This window comes from Cyprinus carpio, chromosome B7 (genome assembly GCF_018340385.1).
Source record: "Cyprinus carpio isolate SPL01 chromosome B7, ASM1834038v1, whole genome shotgun sequence".
Classification (NCBI taxonomy): domain Eukaryota; kingdom Metazoa; phylum Chordata; class Actinopteri; order Cypriniformes; family Cyprinidae; genus Cyprinus; species Cyprinus carpio.
The window spans coordinates 7,794,410-7,816,759 of NC_056603.1; the positions used below are offsets into that span (position 1 = coordinate 7,794,410).

The 22,350-nt window shown below is 39.8% G+C and overlaps 1 protein-coding gene across 4 annotated transcripts in view; it reads right to left on the reverse strand.

Annotated features, from left to right (window-relative positions):
- The window catches only part of LOC109100062 (lysine-specific demethylase 6B-like), an 80,924-nt gene that overhangs the window by 13,555 nt on the left and 45,019 nt on the right, over nucleotides 1-22,350 (reverse strand). For 2 of the 4 annotated variants that reach the window (XM_042726999.1, XM_042726998.1), the window contains one exon: nucleotides 7,767-7,828. The exons of 1 other annotated variant lie outside the window; for it this stretch is intronic. The gene's annotated coding sequence lies outside the window, so the exon portion shown is untranslated. Of the gene's footprint in view, nucleotides 1-7,766; nucleotides 7,829-8,021; nucleotides 8,546-22,350 lie in introns of those variants that run through there. One more of the 4 variants, XM_042726997.1, reaches the window with a different exon arrangement.

Genomic DNA, 22,350 nt, shown 5'->3' on the forward strand with positions numbered 1-22,350 from the left:
AATTGCACTCAAATAAATAAATACATGCATGCATAAATATATCACTTTATTCAATAATAACTATGAAGTCTCAGGTTAAAAAAAAAAAAGAAACTAAAGGAAATCTGTCTTTAACATTGGGAGCTCTTGGGCGGTGAGCAGGACAACAGTGAGAGGAAATCCACGATACCGTCTCACACACAATGGTGAGAGTTATTGTGGGGAGGTGTCTGAACAAACACAGGCCTGGCTCTAAGACCTATCGGTGTGGAAAGCCAACTATCACTTGTGAAAACTGTGGCTCGGGAAAAACATCCCATGAAAAATAACAGGTGGAACTGATAGGCTTATAGAAAGTGTTTTCAATGGTTGCATGTTTTAGCATAAGAGAAAATGTTTGTAAAGAGGCACATTCACAGTGCAAACCAAGGGTCTTCAGCAGGGAGTCTGCCAAATATTGTGTGATCTTAACTAGTTAGTGGACCAAAAAAAAATAAAAAATTGGCTAAAGCTTTATGCTAAAACAAAATTTTTTTGCAATGTTCAACTGGGGGTCATTTGTCCCCCATAAAAGTTTGAAGACTGCCGAGGTAGACAGTTGTGGGAAAACACACATAAACTCAAACTGAAACTTCTCCATACTACATTTCCACATTTCACACAGAACGACGACAGATACTGCAACAGCTTTGCTTTTTACGAGAACATGTTTTTAATTTCAAGAAATACAGATTTCTAGTACTGTGGAAACAATACGGCACCCCGAAACAGATTCTTATTATTGTAAGAGAGATCAATCGAAACACGCATACATGGAAGTCTGATAACAGCTAGCTGTTTGCTGTGTAACTGGGGAACTCCCATGACTCAACCATGGAAAGGGCTTACCCCACAAAGCCGACTCTGCCCTCTTCTGTCGCGCACTCTTTACGGTCAGGTGATCGGGGACGATCCACCTCAGTCACAGCATAGGGAATTTCTGAAAGTGTGCCGTCATCGATATCCGTCACAGTGCGTTGTTTTGGATGCAAAACATATGAACTGTAAATTTACAGTGGGGTTTTTTAATATTTCACCAAACCGGGGAATCCAAAACTCACCGATGTCGATTAGACAGGAGAAAACAGGAGGCTGGCGGTGCTATTCATTATAAGAGTGAATGAGGTTGTGTGGTTATTGGTTTATTGAAAGGTGTCGCACCTCTTTTCGCTTTCATGCTTTAGCCAACTTTTTTCTAGAAATGTCATGTGTATTTACTCATACCTCAAAAACTCTTCAGAAGTCATTTAAATTTCGAATCGATTTTAAATCATAAATGTTACGACGATGATATCATAACTAAAAAAAAAAAATCCCCATTCACCCCCACATCGCCCCTTAGCTTGATAAAATTCCCCATGACAACAAACATCAAACAACTATTCCAGTCACTGGCTGGGTCTTCACACTTACCAGATCAATGCCTAAAAACACCAAACCAACCCTGTCCAATCAAGCTACAAAAAATTAAAAAAAAAAAAAAAAAAAAAAAATCACCGTGAGACCTAACCAACCGTACAGCTAACCAACACCTAACCAACCGTACAGACCAAAAGACTGAAGTGATGAGTACCCTTTTAAAAAAAAACGGATTCAGGTTATGATTCACTTTTGAATAGAGGAGGACTGACATCAATAACATGGCAATGTGAAAACAATTCCATTTTAAATTAGTGCTATGGGTCGTGTGAATGATGTCATCTCCCAGCATGACGACAGTGTCCTCATTCCTGCCAGAAAGTACCATGAAGCAACTCTGAGAGCCTAAACAGCCGAGCGTTCGCGTATGCGGCAAAGAACGGCACGGAATGGAGTCAAGGAATTAGTCCAGGAGATGGAGAACAGATTGTGATAAAGATAGGTAGATGAGAAGAACAGGGGAACTGGAATGTTCCTCAGTGAGCAAAGGGGGCCGGCGGAAGGGCCTGTGGGTGAGCGCTTACATTTGGCCATTATATAACCCACCTCAGATAGAGATCACACACAGAGGCACCAGGAAGCACAACGTCACAGTAGACTTGCGTCTGATCCCTTCCCTCTGTGTGTGTGTGTCTGCCTCTGCCAATGATGCAAGGCTGAGTCGTCACGATGGCCCACACTCGTAGCCTCCACACAAACATGCGTACATGCAACAGAGTGTACATCCTGATCCCGAGAGCGAGTTCAACTGAGGACCCGCGCAGCGCTCTGGCCGAGCCCTCGCCTACTTTGCAACAAGCCTTCCTCGACCTTGCACCACCCTTCCAAAAATAACATTACAATAAAAATTTTCACCACTGGCCCCATTACGCTTTCAGAATGTCACAACTGAGTTCTGTGCACAGACCATGATTACTTTCCCTGCTCTCGTTTTCATGTCATCGCCCTCGACCTAGTTCAGTGCTCCTGATTTATGGTTGCTAGACAGATGATAAATCCATCTGGATGGAGCGTTTGAAGATGAGCGGCGCTAACATCACAGGCATCGATATGATATTGACCCTCCAGCAATAAAATGTTGTCCATCTGGTATCAGCTGTTAATGAATAAATATGTAGGCTAATATATAAACCAGGGCACATTAGCAGTGTATAAAAGATTGTGTTACTAGAGGGGGAAAGACTCTTTAGGTGACCCTAATCTAAATATTCACCCTCATTCCTGACATGACACCAAAATCAGCAATTTCACTAATAATATGAATCTTGGATTCAGGTCTCAGCTCTCAGTTGTTTCTCTATTTCAGCTGACACAGAGAAGCATGATGCTTTTCTTAGTAACTAGTGGTCATGTCCTATTAAGAGTAAACAACCATGCTGTCATTGTGGTAAGCACTGCTGAGAAAACACCCTTAGTCATTACCTTGAATTAGGTGTATTACTGACACTGATATTACTCATAAAAGGAGAAGATGACATGAAACAGTTAACAAACCATTGTATTTCTGTAACTTGCCCTGTTTCTAAATGAAAAAGGATATTCGTTGAAAAACTGTAGTATGAGACTTTTGGAAATTGATTAGATTCTGAAAAGTGACTCGTTGGTGTTGGTTTCAGAAGTGAATTGTGTAGTTACTTTGATGAAAGATGATGTAGGCTTTGAAATAACATGCACAAATCATGCACAATGAGACCAGAGATGTGCATTTGGAAAGTCAGTAGGGTCCATTTTGATCTTATGTTGACTTCAAAAACACAATGAAACAAAAGTGACAACAGATCTTTTCTTCAGTTTTGTGACGTACATCACAGATTACTCGAGAAAAAAAAAGTAGGGTGGGGACTTGGTTGTGCCCATCAGTTGTTGATTAGATGGAGGCAGATCTTGCAGTCCGTGAAAGTGAACTACATTTTTGGAGAAGTCCGGCATTTGTCACCAGAGAGAGGCGTGTCAGAAGATTATGATTTTAATTTAAAATAAATGTAAAATTTATGAACGTATGAACTGTTCATTATAAGAACAATAACTTCTATATTGCCCAATATATATTATTATATACATATATATATATAATATTTTCTCTTAATAACAACTATATGACCTGTGTTACAACTTCAGAGACGTGCCCTTTCAACCGTTTAACAGAAATGTAAGAGATCAGACCTAAGATATGTTGATATCTCTATCTGGATAGTCAGGGAAAATACTGCTTTTGCACTTGTCTGTGAATGTGAATGTACCAGCATGTGAGATTAAAGAAAGCAGAACAGACATGATCAGAACGGAAGTCGTCGTCAGAGCAACAGGAAGTGGGCCTCTCAAAAGAGAGGAGGGTGTCTTAAAAGGGACTTGGGGGAATGATGTAACATCCTGTGGAACATATTCAGTGTGTATGTATTTATGAATGACCCAAAAATGAAAGCAAAGATTGGTCAAGTGTCTAGTTTCTCATCCTGTTGAGTCCCATTAGGCTTTGCAGATGTTGCTGTTGTCTTTCTGTCGGGAGTTATATCCATACTGCTGTCGGTCAACTTGTGTAAAAGTTCTTCTGAGAACTAGAGTAAAACTTTTAAGGAACAGAAAGAGTGAATGACGTGCCAGCACCTTACACAACAGACACAGCCCAAATGGCAAAAAGCTGAAAGACGGGTGCTGTGCGTGAATGGCAGTGACTCAGTGTGCGAACGTCTGCTAGACATGAAAGTCTGGAGTCTGCATGAAATTCTGCAGCCATCTGCGAGAAAAAAAAAAAAACTTTTAATGCACTCAGCCGCACAGACTGTACAAATGTGTCATCGTGAGATATCAGGAAACATGAGTACGCTCTCTCATTCTCTTTTAACATTACGAATACAAAGTACCAGAAATGACCTTTCTCTGTAGCCATCAAAACATCGCAGCTTTTCATAACTGGAGCAGTCAAACCTTGAACATCTGTCTCGTTCGTCTCTCGCTAGCCCCCAAAAGTCCCCTCCTACATTCAAACTCCTCGTTTCCCAGAAGCAAGTGCATTAGACACCAACAAAACAGGCACGCGTATTAGTAACAAAAAGGATAAATCTCAAACAAGCTGGCTCCGGGGTTGCCATGGCAACCGGTACGGCAGCACACGCTCACAAAGTCGGAGAGGGATCCAGCAGAGCGGGATGAAGAGTCACGTCTGGCATCGAAAATATTTTGACTAATTGAAATATGCTAAAAGTTAGTGATCGTAAATAGACTTTAATAAAAAAAAAAATGACTTTAATGTGAGATACAGGAAAATAATCCCTCCTCGGTCATGTCTCCCCCACGTTATGACGCACGTCAGCGATCTGTGTGTTGCATCCTGGCTGCTCACTCTATCCAAAAAACATCTGACTGAGTCACAGAAACATGACTGATCTTTTTTGTTTTCCACCACTCTCCATTCCTTTCAACCACTCCCACTATAGTTTCACCGCCCCTCCCTTTCTTTTACTCACTTTCCCTTTTCCCCTCACTCTGCAGTTCTGCCAAAATGTGAGATAACAGACAGGCAAAGTGACAAAGGAAAAAATAAACCAGTCAAGAGGGGGGGGGAAAAAACGGTTTCAAACTGAATTAAACTCTTTTCTTTTTTTTGTTGTCTTTAATTACACGACCTAAGACCAACTCATCAAACTTAATAACACACGTTCACAGACTCGCACACGATCTCTCGTGAAAATCCTCTAGTTTGCCTACATCACTTCCTTTTACCACAAAAGTACAGTCCTGACATGGTAAAAAACTCCCCCACACACAACCGTTAGAGCTCAATGGAATGAACAAGGAGGACTTTACAGCCTACAACTTTTCTTTTCTTTTCTCTTTTTCATTCGGACAGTCCTGAAATACCAGTATAACCACACTCGCGTAAGCCAAGCCTTCTGTCACCATCACCGTCGAATGGCTACCGTGATAAGCGTACGTTGACTAAGCACTCCAGCAAACCCATTGACCTACATGATACATCATCATCATCCCTTCGCTTCACACGCTCACACGTAAAATGTGCAACCTACACCGTTCTCGCTTTACTCCACCAAAACACACCCTCTCGAATGTGCTATCGTTATTCAAAATTAGTGATGGAAACTCAAAAAAACACTGATTTAGTGATTATTTTAGGTCATGATGTAATTACAATTCAAAACAATGGTTCGCGTATTGGAAAACATTGCCCTAATACACAGTTCTACAAACTTTCAAACAATTGAGAAACAATTGAGAATGAGTATATATATATATATATATATATATATATATATATATATATATATAATATATATATATATATATATATATATATATATATATATACACACAGCGATTTTGTTTCTTATTTAAGTCTGGCCTATAGCTTTAACACAGGTTTATGCCGTCACAATAAAGGGGCAGTGACGCTGCAATAAGGCGGCTGATTCAAAACACCCGCTGGTCTGAGGAGGACTGAGTCTCGGCAGCTGCTGCACTCTTGAAATTTACAACCCACGACTTCAAAGGGAAACAAACGCAGGCTCTCTGTTTTTATGTCAGTCGTGCTCATTGATCGGAAATCGATCTTCAAAGGGATCTTCCTGTCCTTCATATACCCCCGTATTTACTTCCACGGGTGTTTATGACCGCCCGTAAAATGCAGAGTGTCCCGACTCGCCCTCCAGACACGCTCATCCAACAAACACCGAACTGTTTCACTGTTACTTTACATGCTGTCAGCAATGTTTGTTCCACGTCAACACAAATATTCCTCCTAGCATGTGACAGAGAAATTTCCCCTGCATATTCCCTCAACCCAGACACCGGAATATGTTCAAACGCACATGCTAACGCTGAGAGAAAAAACACCCCACCCCCAGGTTGGGCTGGAGGCTAGTTGTAGTAGAAAATGATGCAAATGATTTCCTTTCAGACAGACGCATGCGGTTCAGCACGAGCAGGCTGAGGCAATCCATTCAGCTTTATGAGACTGCCCAGCTCGGCACATCCAAGCAGTGGAGCCCTGCCCTCCCGTGTCAAACAAAGAGCACGGATCACATTGCCATCACACACACATAAATGGGTCAATGAAGTGGTGCTCTTTTTTTAAGTTCGGTTAAAATTAATTTCAACCTTTTTTTTTCTTCCACAGAGCTGAAAGTCAAACACATTTAGATGCATGAAGATTGTAAACCAGAAATAGTAGTAGTCTGGCATAATCCTTTGTTAGAGTTTAAAACATATGCAAAGAAGCGATTTTGTTTTCAAGCATGTGACCCTGCACCACAAAACCAGTCATAAGAGTCAGTTTTTTGAAACTGAGATTTATAAATCATCTGAAAGCTGAATAAAAAGATTTCCATTGATGTGTGTTTTTTTTTTTTTTTTTTTTTTTTTTTTAGTATAGGACAATATTTGGCGAAGATACAACTATTTGAAAATCTGGAAACTGAGGGAGCAAAAAAAAAAAAAAAAAAGCTAAATATAAAAAAAAATTGCCTTTAAAGTTGTCCAAATGAAGTACTTAATGCATAATACTAATCAAAAATTAAGTTTTAATATATTTACGGTAGGAAATTGACTAAATATCTTCATGGAACATTTACTTAATACAGAAAAATTGATAATTTTGACCCATACAAATGTATTGTTGGCTACTGCTACAAATAAACCCGTGCTACTCATGACTGGTTTTGTGCTGCAAGGTCACATATTACTCATTCAGCATGGCTTAAGCAGTATGCAGGCTATTTTGTTGTCATGTGACAAGAAAACCATATAACAGGGGACCAATTTAGACTCAAGACTGCATCAAGGTCATCAAGATTTCTATAAAACTAAGAAAATAGATTTTTTGCTTTATATTTTAGTATAATGTAGTACTTCTAAATGAAAAATGGATTAGTTTGACACCAGTTGGCAGGTCTGGACAGCGGGGATGGGCCGGGTCAGTTTACACACCGGACACACGTGGGAAGGAGACTTTACAACCTACATCAAAACACTTTCTGCCCTGCTTACACAATACACCAATGTTACACAATCACACGCCCAACCCAAGAATTAAACCATGGTTCGATCTGTCTGAAGATTATCTCTCTAAAGACAGAGCGCCATTCATTGTCTCAAAGGCATGTGTTTGTGGGCAGTGAAGAGTTAATGCGCGTGGGGAACTAGCGCCGATCTTCCGGTCACTGTTACTACAAGGCTCTCATTCACACACACACTGTAACAAGGAGCGCAACGTTCATTTCTTTCAGTCACGGCCAACACTCAACTATGACGTGGTCACGGGTTTACCATGGGGACAACAATAATAAAACAACCGAGACCAGAGAGAGCTGACTTACCGTCAGTAGTAAAACTCGTTCAGCGCGCGTCTCCACCAGCGCTCCCAAAAGTTAGACGGGATCTGTCGGAGAACAAACGAGGACATCTTTTAGTTTTCCTCACAGTTGAAACGAGAAGTCACACTAGAAAGCTGCCAACTACGAGTGAACGCGTATAAAGAAGCTTGAATTACAGGCGGCGCTTTTGTTAGAAGCGTCGCGTCAACGAAAACAAGCGATAAAACACCAATAAGTGGCTAAAATTGCTGTCAGTACCGGTGAATACAGCAAGCGCAGTTTATCCGTAACTTCTCCTTGGCGTGCAGAGATGACTGTACCAGCTGAATAACAACAGTAGTAATCCGCAAAATCGTCTATTTTCGTAAATCCTTCGGTTTAAAGGGGAAAAGTCTGTTGTGTCTCTCCGCAGAGGGCGTGCTGCTGATATTTAACGTTGTTGTTGTTGGGTATAGCGAGCACAGAGCTGTGTCTGTGAGTTAAGGCAGGGATCGAGTTGCGCTGAACGGCGCTGGGGTGTTTTAAAGGGACGCACAGCTCCGGCTGCAGAGGCGCACGCTCTCTTCTCTCTCCAAAGCGCCGCCCCTGGCTCGTGACGTCAGCGCGCACGGCACCGGAATTCCCTGACAGCGCAAACCGGCGCGTCTCCGCCTGCTGCCTTATTTAAGACGGACTCGTGACTCGTGTCCTACTCTCACGGCCAGCCGGGACAGCAGTTCCGCCGCCTAACTATTAATAAGCCTGAACACGATGATCACTCCTCATCACACAAAAATAATCCACAAAAATGCTGTACCCAAGACTCATTCAAGCAGCGTCATATATACCATATATAGCCTCAGGACATGCTATTCAGTATATATGGGGCTAATACTAATATGAATAATAATGTATTATTATTATTAATTACTATTGTTCCTATTACTTAATTTTTGTGATATATTGCTTTCAATTTTATACCATGTAAAAACAATTTATAATTGTATATTTATTTATATTTATTAATAAACAATGATGATAATACTATAATAATATTCTTCTTCTTATTGCTATTATTAGGGCAGCTATTGCAGGGTTTATTCAGGATTTGAAAGTTTTGAAGTTTGAGAACAAAATTTCACAGAGAATGATCTGAGAGTATTGGACAGGCCGGACAAGCACTGTAAATCAAAGTGGAGTAAAAATAGGACAGACATAACAGATGGACCAAGAAGTGCTGAAATAAGAAAAACTAAAAAAAAAAAACTGTGGATAAAATTTTCTAAATTGTACTGGAAGAGTATCCACTTTTTTGGACTTATTCAACAGTCACGATTTAAGTTTTTTTTTTTAAGAAACAAATGGCATCTGCCATGTCAGGATGTTTCTTGACTGTGTGAGGACAGCATGGTATGTTCACTTAATGGCGAACAGACGCTGCATGCGTGTGTGTGTGTGTGATCAGCACGTTATATTTAGCAAGGTTACATCAGTGGCAGCGAGACAAAACAGGCCGGCCAAACCACGGGAGTGTGTCACGGGAACCAGGCTTCTTGGACAGCAGCGGAAGAACTTCTCTCACACACACACACACACACACACACACACACACACACACACACACACACACACACACACACACACACACACACACACACACACACACACACACACACACACACACACACACACACGTAAGCTGCTCTGAGCACAACTCCTACCAAAAACAGGCAAACATCGACAACAGCAGATGTGTGTATGGCTTCTTTGGGAAATTGAAAAATATGGCTTTTCTTTTTCTATCGTACGACCTTTATTACATTCCAGCTAGAGCACTGTCTTTGCTGTTCGGAAATTGTGTGTGTGGCGATGACCACATAGTAGGACACACCAGACAGGAAGAAGGGATATGACCGCTGTGACCAGGGTGTGACGGCCTGTGATCTCTCCCACTCACACCCACCCATTGTGCTCGTGTGTGCTAGTACACTAACATTCTGCCATTACAACAGATTTCAAAAGATACGTGTGTGTTTTTGGAGCATTTTAATTCCAGAGGCGGGCTTGCAGTTCCGATTGCTTGGTTCTGGCCATATAATCAGGGAGGGACAGAGCTCAGGCTCCCGTTCTCACACGGCAGCTAAATAAAGCAGCGTTCCTATGAGCACATCAGAACACAGCAGAACTGAAATACGCAGAACTGTCAGATGTGCAATGGCAGAAATGAGTGGTATGTGTGTGAGAACTGACAGCGGCCTTTAGATCAACACCCTGCTCCCACTTTGTGGGCTCCACTGAGTCAGCACTAGGGTGCTCTAGTTGTCACAGCTGCCACACATGTATGGATGCTTCATTCAGAGGGTTAACTCCCACGTCTGCCCACTATGCCCACATTAACCCCACATACTCACACGAATGAATTACACACCATGAGTTCATGCCAACTCATACTGAAAGTAAATGTCCCACTCAAACAGTAGGGGGACTGTAACCACCCTCTGAGGACACAAGGAGTCCCACTCAAACAGTAGGGGGACTGTAACCACCCTCTGAGGACACAAGGAGGAACATTATATACAAATCACTTAAATTCGTTGATCTTGTATGTGTGTATTTGTGCCTCACAATGTGTCTAATTTGAACGAATTTGAAAAGTCTCATCATTAATAATGGGTTGAAAATGTCGAAATTTACATTTATGCATTTGGCAGACGCTTTTATCCAAATCGACTTACAGTGCATTCAGGCTATACATTTTTTTTTTTAACATGTGTTTCCTGGGAATCAAACCCATGACCTTTTCTACTGTTAATGCAATGCTCTACCACTGAGCCACAGGAATATTGTTTGTTGTTTATGAATATAGTAATATACATAGTACGTAAAAGTGTTTATTAAGAATTCCATGGAAAAATGAAAAAGCTACATTTTACAGTCATATTGGCTGAATAGTTTATTGCAAAGAAAACTTTACATTTAATGAGTCACATGAATATTGTTTTAGACACATACAGATATATATATATATATATATTTATATTTGAGTATTTTTTATGATTTATACATGGGGTTACTTTTCTTCTTACATACATGCGCTCAACATTTAAACAAACAAACAAACAAACAAACAAACAACACAGACAAAGACACAAAATGAAGTGAATTAATAAAAATGAGTTTTCCAATTTTCTGTTTTACAAGAAAGGCAGAAATAATAGTAAAAGATTTTATTTTTTTATTCAGATGCCCAATTACAGTCAATAAATACAGTCTAATAAAAAGAAGACACACATTTAAGGAATTTGTCAAACACTTGTTTTGAACTAAATTTTGTTACTGTCATTTATTAGGCAAATAACAAAATGAAACAACTAAAGAGTCTTTATTCATGCGTAATAACCAAAAACTTTTGTATGGCCTCCTTTGGCCTTGATAACAGCTTGCATTCTTGCTGGCATTGTTTTATGGCATTTTTCTACAGTCTCTGCTGTTATTTTGCTTATTGGCCATCTGAATTGATAAATAATAATAATAATATCAAGGTGCTTCACCTTTTTATCTGCCTTTCTTTTAAAAAAGTAAATTTGTAAATTCATGTGAGCTCACGCACACTTATGGATTAACCATTACAGAAACAAAAATGGATTTTGGTAATCAACAATACTTTAGGGCAGCTGTGGCACAAACCTTACACTGGGTCATGGAGGTCTAAGTAATTTGTTAAGCACTGTATATAAATCATTTCTCAAAATAAAATGTATAATTATTGTGGTGGAAATGCTAGAAGGCCAAAAAAAAAAAAAAAAAAAAAAAAAAAATCCTATAAAAGCAGAAAAAAAAAATCCTTACTGTAAATTACTTGGGTACTCTTTCATTTTTGACTTTCACCGATTCTCCACCTTCTCTCTCTGCTTCTACCCAAAGCTGTAGCTTGGGCTGACTGAAAACCCACTCAAAACCATTCTCTCTGTAGAATGAAAACGACAGCAATCTTTGGTCAGATAAAGTGGGTTTATTTGTTTATTGATGACTATAAAACAGAAGTGGTTAGGCTGCTTGACCTTAAAGTCAAAAGGTCGCACCCCTGCAGAGAGACAGCTGCTCTGAGTTTAAAACAGGCCTGCAGCAACAACTGTAAAGTCAACACAAACCTAAAGTCCAAACGCTGTGCAACTGCAAAAGCACTGCTATTAGTAACCGGTCAGGATGAAATTGAAACGCAACAAGCCAGTGTATAACTGGCTTTTAATATATCCTGACTGATCACTGATATGGAGAGACAGACAGAGATGAAAAAAAGTGATATCTTTTCTGGAATCACACCCTGATGGCAAATCTCAAAGCTAACATCTAGCATTTCATTTTAAATGTCACTCTGAACTCTGACAGGCTCCATGAGCTCAAAGGTCACAGTGAGGGGGAGTTTACAGCATTTAGATAGAGAAAAGGCCTAGCTCCACTACCAAAAGACAGAGGACTAATCTCATCTCTGAAGGTGAAGAGAGGATTCAGAGGATTATAAGAGGCCACAGACCAAACAAACACGAGAAAACACAAGTCCATGAGCGACAGTGTGACACTCTGACTCAAAGTATTCTTGGTACAGATGAGAGGACTGGTGCTCAGAGAGCATGAAAGTGAGAGGCAGGCCGAGAGCGAGAGAGAATGAAAAAGAGAGAAAAACAGTCCCCGATACCTGCTGGGAAATCCAGCTCAAGACAGCAGCTGGTTTCTAGCTGGTCAGCCAGCTTTAATGCTTCACAAACCAGCTTGAACGTATTAGATTCAACATGAAATTAAACATTTTCTCAACACATGTTATAAATCTTATAGTGAACAATTCATCACTGCATGTTTCATTTTTACATCTTGTAATGTTTAATCAAAATATCATTACTATCATTCCTCCAGTGAAAATGACAAGGTTTTATCTGTTGATGTACACAGGATTTCTCCAATCATTTAGTCTGCTTTAACTTGCCCCTGCAAGCTTGCGTTCATCTTTGCTTTTTTTTTTTTTTTTTTTTTTTTTTTTTTTGCTTTTTCAATAATCTGTTACCTTCAGATGTATGTCACAATATGGAAGATAAGATCTGGCGCTACTTTAATCGTGACTTTAAACTGCTACGACCAGCTGGTTTGTTGCTGGTCCAAGATGGCTCACCAGGTTTAGCTGGATTTACCAGAAGAGATTTTCCTCCCTTCCCTGTTGTATGTACACCAGCTGGGACATGTGCACACACACGTATAACGTGATGACCTACTGAATACACACTCCTCTCACCCAGCACATATTACACTTTTGTGACTCAACACAGCTCGCCGGTTCTACACGCCTCCAACAGTCAATAAGATTGATATCAGAATTATGCTAACTCAACATGCAGAGGCGACAGCCATTAATGAATTTACTGTAATGCATTAGCAAACAAAGATATTGTACACATCCTGTAAACAGCATAAAGGTGAAATGGAGACAAGGCAATACAAAACCAAGAACCAAAGAAAACAGGCCCACTACAGACAAACGATAAACCTGTTCTTCCATTGTGTTAATGATCTCCAAAAGACGCCAACCAGAACTAAATAGCATTTTTTCTATTACAGAGGAACATTCTTTTGGATTCTACTGAACTTGTCCCAAAATCTTATCTTCACACAAACCTTTTTGCATTTTTATATTCTCATTAGTCATTATTTAATACGTTGAGCTGTAATACATTAAGCTTCCTCATGGAGACCGTTGGCAGCTCCCCATGATTTCAGCAATTTCAGGTTTTTCATACACTATTCAACTTAAAATTAGACCCCCCCGCCCCCCACCCAAATGCATTCACAATTACCCCAGAGCTACTAGTCAAAACATTTTCGTTAAACAGTAACTATGTCTGAAAAGCTTTTTCACCCCTGAGGGCCTCAAACCCAGTTTACAAGCTGTGACACAGTTTTATCATCCTGTATGTTATAGAGCACTGAGGTTATATCACTTTACTTACCTAACCAAACTCCTTGCGACCCACACTCAAGCTGACACAGACCTACATGTGTGCACCGCTTTTATGGGTGCAAAGTGGAAGTCTAAGTGCATTCATATGTTCATGTGTGAGCTTGTTTTGTGTGAATCAAGGTACTGTATTCAGCTGTTCTGATGGTTAGTCACTATATGACTCAGAGCTGTTCCTCGTGTTGGGACAATAGACCACATACCCCAATGTGTACACAAAACACACACACACTGCAACATTCACGTGAGCACAGACAAACAGCTACTTTTTGAAGAAAATGTGCCTTGCAAAAATCAAGTGTTGTGAGTGGTTGCATGGTGTTTGTGGTGCTTACTGAAGCCCCTTTCACACTGCACGTTGGACCCGGAAAATTGCCGGAACATTGTCGGGTCGCCTTCTGTGTGAACACAAACACGTCCCGGGATTGATTCCGGGTTGGGGACCTAGTAACATTGCCGGGTTCAGTCCCGGAACGAGCGCTGTGTGAACAAAAGCTAGAACTAATGCTGTAAAGGGTGTGTCATAGTGATGACGCACGTTATCGCGCGACTCTTTTAGCGTGTTTTGAAGGCAGATCAACGTTCGTGACGAAACAAATATGTGCAAACTGTGACGAAGCAGAGATCAGTTAGTTCCTCACTAATCCGCGCTGAAGCTGAGATCGTTCGCCAGCTTCAGTGTAAGTTAACGTTCCTAGCGTTTTTGACTCGTACATTACACGTCACACCCTGATATCACGTGTCTTCACGGGACCTTTACGGGTTGTGTGTGAAAGCACACACATATTCCAGGTAATCAATGGCAGTGTGAAAGGGGCAAAATCTAGAGACCCGGGAACAATTGCCGGGACACATTACCCGTGTATTTTACGGAATCGCAGTGTGAAAGGGGCTTGAGATGCCTATAGGTGTTAAAGTTATTCTGGGTTAATTATTGTATAGTTATTTAGTCAACAAAAGAACCCACCAAACATATCTACGATTTTCTGCAGCCGGTTGATACAAACCCTTAAGAGAGTTAAGAAAACCGTTATCGATAATTGGTTTACAATTATGACCAAAAGTTTTCTTAATGGAGTTTGTTCCAATCGCATCCTGGAAACTAAAGTTTGAGTTTATCCCTCAATGCAAGTCCATTATATTTTCCCCTTGTTTCTTGGTCCACCAGACAGATTGCTTTAAGAAGAAACCACACACCTTTGCTTAACAAGTTATCATTCACTGGAGCGTTTAGTGTTCATGTAGCTCAAAACAGATCGTAAGCAAAACATACCTTGAATACAATGTAGGTCGCATTGGAAAAAAATGCGCGTGAAATGCTTAAATGTAAACACAATGTTTCAAAGTTCAGTATTTTATGATCTGCTGATTTGTTCAAATCCCAAATTTATCTACTGCTATATTATTGTTATATCTTACTGATGGCCTGTATTTGCTGAACATTGTTATGTCTGCACTGAACCACATTTCATTTTCCTCCACAGCCCTGGAATATGTTAATATGCCAATAAACACGACTTTGACTAACCGCAGTACAAACATTTATAGTAACTGCCTTAGCAAGCATCCCTAAATATAGAAAGTATTGTACAGTCACCATCAAACCGTCAACATCACTTTGACAGTACATTTAAGGCATACATAATAGTATCTACATTCTGTGAAATTCAAACCAACAACTTTCCATCCCGTTGAAGTAGAATGTTACAGAGTGATACCAGGTCAAATCATGATCCCGCTTACGTCTGCAAGTCCGTTTCATTTGTTTTGTTTTAGCAGGTCGCTGCCCACTAGTCTGCGTTCGCTCGTGTGGTTGTGACTGTGAACGGTTGTGCGTGGGGGGGTGCAGAAACCACGCTGAAGATTTGGTTTAGTGCCACACGTCGCATGAAAAGGTCAGATTCAGCCATGTATGGTTTGCGAAAATTACCCACATACAAACCTGTACCCCCCCCCCCCCACACACACACACTATTGTCGAAACAGTAACCAACAAAGCCAAGCGGGAATCCCTAATGCTAAACGCAGACTCTGTGCGTGTGCATGTGCATTTGAACTCTCTCATGAATATTTAACACGTCTTTGAACATCTGTCAGTCATTCATGAGGGTGTGGTGCATTTTCTGTAGGTCTCTTTCAACCACACACACGCAGCTGACCACATAACAGTAGCCTGAGTCTGAGAAACAGACAGCAGCCCACAACAAACCAGCCATTTTCGCTGTTTTTCCCTTAACAAGTTCACTAAACGACTTTCCATCTTCATCCACCGACAGCCAGACTAGACAAAACGTTTTTTCTTGCACACACACACACACACACACACACGAACAGAGCCAGCAACAAGAACGTCAGTCAGGTAAAAACATGCTGAGGTGATCAACAAACAGGCTCACACATGTTTCTGCACCTTCACTATTACAAACACACACAAATAAATCCTAAACCCTGAGGGACCAACTTCTGGTGTAAATCAATTGATCTAAAGTGAACAAGACTTTTGGGCCAGCATTTCTTTACTAATACTGACTTCTGTTCCTGCAGAGCCCGGCCAGTGCAGACGACTAGCACAGACAGACAGCACAGACTATCATTATAACGCCACACCAAACATAGCAAATATAGTCTTCAGCCTTTAATGGTACTAGCTTTTCTACTCTGTCAACAACATTGGAGCTGTATGTGCGTTTGTAACCTGTAAAAGCTGTTTTATCATGTCCCAAAGAGGTAAAGTCATACAAAGGCAGAGATAAAGTCTGTTCTTGTAGCCCATATAACCCAAAGTCTATGTTTTATAGCATTTAAGCCTTTTTTAAAACATTTTATATTGTCAAATAACTTTTTCCTGATTGTAGTTACACGGACATAATTATGCCTTGACTTTCTGTGTGCAATTAATATTTGTTGGGATGAATGAAAAGGAAATGCACTCCAGTATTATCCACCCTATTTTTAACATAAGAGGCATGGCAATTTTTACCTCGAATGTCCAGGGCTTCCAGTGTCAGCCGTTTCCAGTCACTTCAGCTGTGCAAAACCTGTTTGTTACATTGTTTGATACTGTAGACTAGTATTTGTTATCATATTAGTTTGATTTATTATAATTATAATTACAAACACACTGTTTTGTTGTGCAAGTAGTTCACCACACTTTGTTATTCTTCTAGTTATTTACCTATAGGCTAATTCAAAGGAAATAGCATAATTCTGCACTGAAAAATCTGATGGATAGGTAGCACAACATCATTTTCGGCTGGCCTGCCATACAGTGTAAAGGGGGAAAAGAAAACCAAGCAATACTTAATAGTTACAAAGAGCTGTTGAACAATAGACAACGAGCAAGTAATTAAACTGTATGTGATGGGTAGCAAACCCACCTAAAAGAAAAGACAAAGACAATATTGAATTCATCATCAATTGATGTTCAGTATTGGTCAGCAAAATAGCTTTTGGTACATTTGTGCCACCAAATGTGCTGGAGTAACCAAGAAGTCAAGGTGTGGCTGGATAGCATGATCTATCTGTAGCTAATGCAAAGTGCTGACCTTAAGTCTATTTGATTGTTGGTGAATATGATTAGATTTAAATGACTAATGTTTTACATATGCAATTCAACTTGTTTAAACCATTTGTTTAACACTGTGTGTGCATGCATGCACTTTATATTCTATATGTCTGTATAAGTGTGTGGGCTTAGAGGTATGTTGTATTTCTCAGTAAGTTCCATCTGTTTACACCAAAATTCACATTCACAAAACCTACACAATGGCTTAAACTCACATATGAGCCACACGTCTCTGAACCACCACAAGACCACACACACACAAGCAAAGAACAACACATAGACAAGTATCAACCCACACACAAACTAATACTTCATAAATACACTTCATATAGCAACACATGCTCAAATTATTCAAATTTGTGTTCGTATAAACACTGGGTTTATCACCAGATGCTCAGTCAAAACACACTGTCATTAAAACTAAAGTATGCAGAAAATTTAAGGCACGATGAGTATGTGATAATGTCTGCAAAAGAGGAAGAGAAAGCAGGAGAAATTCAGTGAAATGTGGGGATGTTTAGGGGGATTCTGGGAGTTTCGTATTGATTCGTTTTAACTGGAAAATGAAGAAACCATGTTCAATATCACGTGAGACCACCAGAAACTACATCAGAGCATCAGGTGACAATCCTCACAGCAGAACATCAATCTGTGATCATGGGCTCTTTGAGCCTCTTCCTCTATAATGAGTTCTCTATATAGTATTAGTTAAAGGACAACGTGTTGTGTTATTTTAGTCCAACTTTGCTAATCCCGGCTACGAAAATAAAAGCATACAAATACAGAACTGCTCTGGTTCATGACGTCTTGCTTCTGTTGAAATCACCCTAATTCTATGGCAATAAAGCAATTTACATTAATATCTATAAATATGACCACAGCAGCTGACTCTTTCTACATGATAAGCTCAGAATGAATAGACATTCACATACCAGTGGTGTTTCATTCCTGAATGAATAAGTGTTCTGAACAAATCATTCGAGTGAACAATTCAATGATTCACTCATAAGACGACTGAATTCAAGATATATGTATATTAGATTACTACTATTTCTGCCATTACTTTCAGAGATAGAGTGCATAATAATATATGTGTTTATATATGTGGACATTAACAGGCTTGCATGCTTTGTGTTGAGCTAGTGTGTGATGCTGCATGTGTGTTTGTGAGCATGCAGGTGTGTTCATGCATGTGTGTTTAGCACCAATGAGGCAGAACTCAATCTGTTCCACACCTGCCCATCTCTCCCTGGGGGAGGAGCATGAGGCTGCACAAACACACATGCAAACACACATTAACATACAAAAGCCTTTTGTGCTCACTCGCTCTTGCAGTCCACACATGCACACGTATATGTGCTGCATGTGTGTGATCAGGGCTGATGACAAAGCCACACAGAAAGACAAACTAAATGTATTTTACAAATGCATGTTTGACAGATGCTGTCATATCAAAGAAGTGTGTGTATATATACAGTAAGTGCAAATATATAAGGAGAGATGATGATGTATAGAGAGCGAGCGAGAGAAAAAGCGAGCGTTTAGTGTGAAGGAGGGGGAGGTGGGTTACTCTGGGACGGCAGAACCCTGTGACATGACACAGATGCACTGATGCTGAAGAGAGAGAGAGAGAGAGAGAGAGAGAGAGAGAGAAGGGAGGGGGATGGGAGGAGAGGAGGATGGGTGTGAAATCACACTGCTGTTCTATTTATTCTCAACCAGAGCACATGAATGCTCACACACACACACACACACACACACACACACACACACTTACATACACACACAGCAGGGGACGCCACTATAGCTGCGAGCAAATGGCTCCACATAAACTTTCAGTGAAAGCAACATACACAGTTGCCTTTGATACTGCTCCTAAAAACAAATGGGATCAGCCTTACACACTCCACGTATCTCGCACCTGCCGCACTGAAGGTGGTAACACGTCCACGCCAGCTCGCTCACACGCACACTGAATGATTCAGACAGTATTCAGCATCTAAACCTCAAATCCCAAAACCCGCCTCTCTTACTCCATCTCTTATTCATGATGCCACCTCGCAGATAAGAGTGTCTCTATGAACAGACTGGTATTATTATGATCTTAGAACAAAGAATCACATTACAACACCCTTTTACAACATAAAACAGAGCCATGTTTCCAAATTATGGGTATATATTCAGGCACTTATCAGGGCTCATCAGTAAAGATGGACTGATGGTGCTGTGTTACTTGCCAATTACTATTATAATGTTATTATTTTAAATAAATAGTAAATAGTTTTGGAATTAGTTTAAAGTATGCATGCTATGAAAATTCATCTTATTTTGTGAATGCATGTTATCGATCTTATAAAAATGCCATAACCTCCAGTGAAAACAGGAGACTCTGGTGATCTATGTCGGATTTCTCCAATCATTTGCTTAAACTTGCTTAAAATTGACAGCAAGCTCGCATCTAAAATCTGAACTCATGAAAGTATCTAAAAATCCAATCTGCAAAACAAAAACATTCCTGTCCTACATTTTTTTAATGATCTGTTACACTTGGATTTATGTCACAATGTAAGAAAATAGATATTTTTATTATAGTCATTATTTGCATTTTTTGCAAAAAATAAAATAAAAATAAATAAATAAATAAAACCATTAATAATGAAAATACATAAATATAAATAATCATTAAATATAAAAAATAAAACTTTAAACTATATAAATAAAATAAACATTTGGAACAGAGGTTTGTTAAAATACATTTTACTTAAATTTAAAACTACAACTAATGTTTATGTCTGAAACATGTTGCGCAAGTATGTTCAATCGTGCCACATTTGTTCATGCATTAAGGTTCTGGCCTAACACTTTTCATGCAGGTGAACTGCAAACTAAGGGGAAGAAATTAAGATTTTGCTATTTATTTCCTATTTATAATATGGCACAAAGACAAATTCAACTGCATCTATAAAACCGATAGTCATTCATAAAACACATTCATAAACACACACTTGCATTAAGCCAGCTGAATTAACACTCCAGACATTTCACACTACAGAAACAAGTGCAGAAATCAATTACCACATCAATAATGACTTTGACTGCAACAAGACACACATACATACATACATACACAGACACACACGGGGTCGTCTATACAGGCTCCCACATCTACAGGAAATGGATCAGGTTGCTGGAGTGTGAGACACAGCAGAGACAGAGCACACACACACACACACACACACACACACACACACACACACACACACACACACACACACACACACACACACAAAGATCTCAGTCCAGAGAAAGGCACTAAATCTCGTACAGACCTGCAGAGAATCTTGCCGGTTTGCAGCCTGAGCGGCTCCAGTTCTTATCGCACACCTCACACACACACTAATGTGGCGTCTTACACAACACAAACACACACACCGTAACATACAGACCTTACATAACAGGTCAGAGTACAGCTAAAATCTCTCTGACACTGTACACACAACTTACTCATGAGGTCAAAGCTCACTGGAAAACTGGGTTAGAAAGGCGGCTCGCCCTTAATGGCATTACAGAGGACAGAGAAGAGGGAGGAAAAAGGGTGATGACACAATAATGAAGAAATGGGGCTCAAACACACACTTTTGACCCTGATGTGACCTTTCCCTCTCTCCATATCACTATGATCTTGCCATCGATTGGCCGGGTGCCATTTCATCCATTGATGGCGTAACTCTATCGCTCAGTCACATAACTCCATTTAAGTAATGCGAAACGGCCATTGATTACGCCCAGGGGTCACAGAAGGGTCGCGCCCCATAATGCACTTTGCATGAAATATATATTTTGGAGTGTTTGATTATTTCATCAGGCAAAACAGCACACGGTTTCCTCTGAAACAGGTGTGTGATGTTCCAGAATCGTTTACAATAGCTCACTGACGGGATGTGTGTATACTGTACAGAACACTGACACACACAAGCATAAATCAATTCAGATTTAACAAGAAAGTGTTTTGGGTTGTCAGCAGACAAAAATAGAGAGGAGGAGGAGAAAGGACGAAAAGAACAGAGGCAGATCAAAGACATACAAACAGAGAATTAAAGATGACAGAAACACACACACACACACACACACACACACTCAAACCACAGTCTGTGTTTGTGTTTATGAGTGTTTATAAAGCTGATTTTGTGTGAAGTCCCTGCTTTGGATTTTTTTAACCCTCTATTGTCAGCATTACTTTCTAACAAAGGAATATTTTTTCACATTTAACGTTTTGATGGAATTTAGAACATCTTGACAGTAACACTGTCATGAAAAGCAATTAAATCTTTCACTTCCAAGTTTTCTGTTATCACCAGGTAGCCCCGCCCACACAGAAAAATGACTGGATACTAAGGCATACTAAACCGATTTATAAATAGATTCACGCATACTAAACGTGTAACATAGATGGGGGTAAAGATTGTGGAAATGTATAAATATTGGCAAAGTTCCACAATAAAAACCATAAAAAGCACACTGTTTATGTCTTCTTAGATTTTCACTGAAGTGCATTGAGATAATTGAGAACATTTTATAAAGGGTTAAACCATGTCTGTGTGTCTAGCTATATATATATATATATATATATATATATATATATATATATATATGTATATATATGATTTACATGTGGTTGTCATGGTGCTTTCCTTATAAACCCTCCATAAACCCAAAATGATATTATAAAATAAATCTGTCAGAATCTCTGCAGCATATTTTTAAACAAAAGCACTGTAGCTTCCATGCTACAGAACAAAGATGCTGTTAAATATAAATAAACTTGATACTCTTAGAAAAACAGCTTTGGTTGTTTACTCAAGAGAATGTGTGCATGTGTGTGTCAGTACCACCTCATTCCCAGGAGACTCGAGCGAGACAAAGGAGGCGCAGGAAACACAGGTGTGTGTTTGGAGTGATCGAGTTGCACGCTAATGATAATAAGGAATTTATGAGAGTGTGTGTGAGACAGAAACGCCTTACTCTGAATAAAAAGAGAG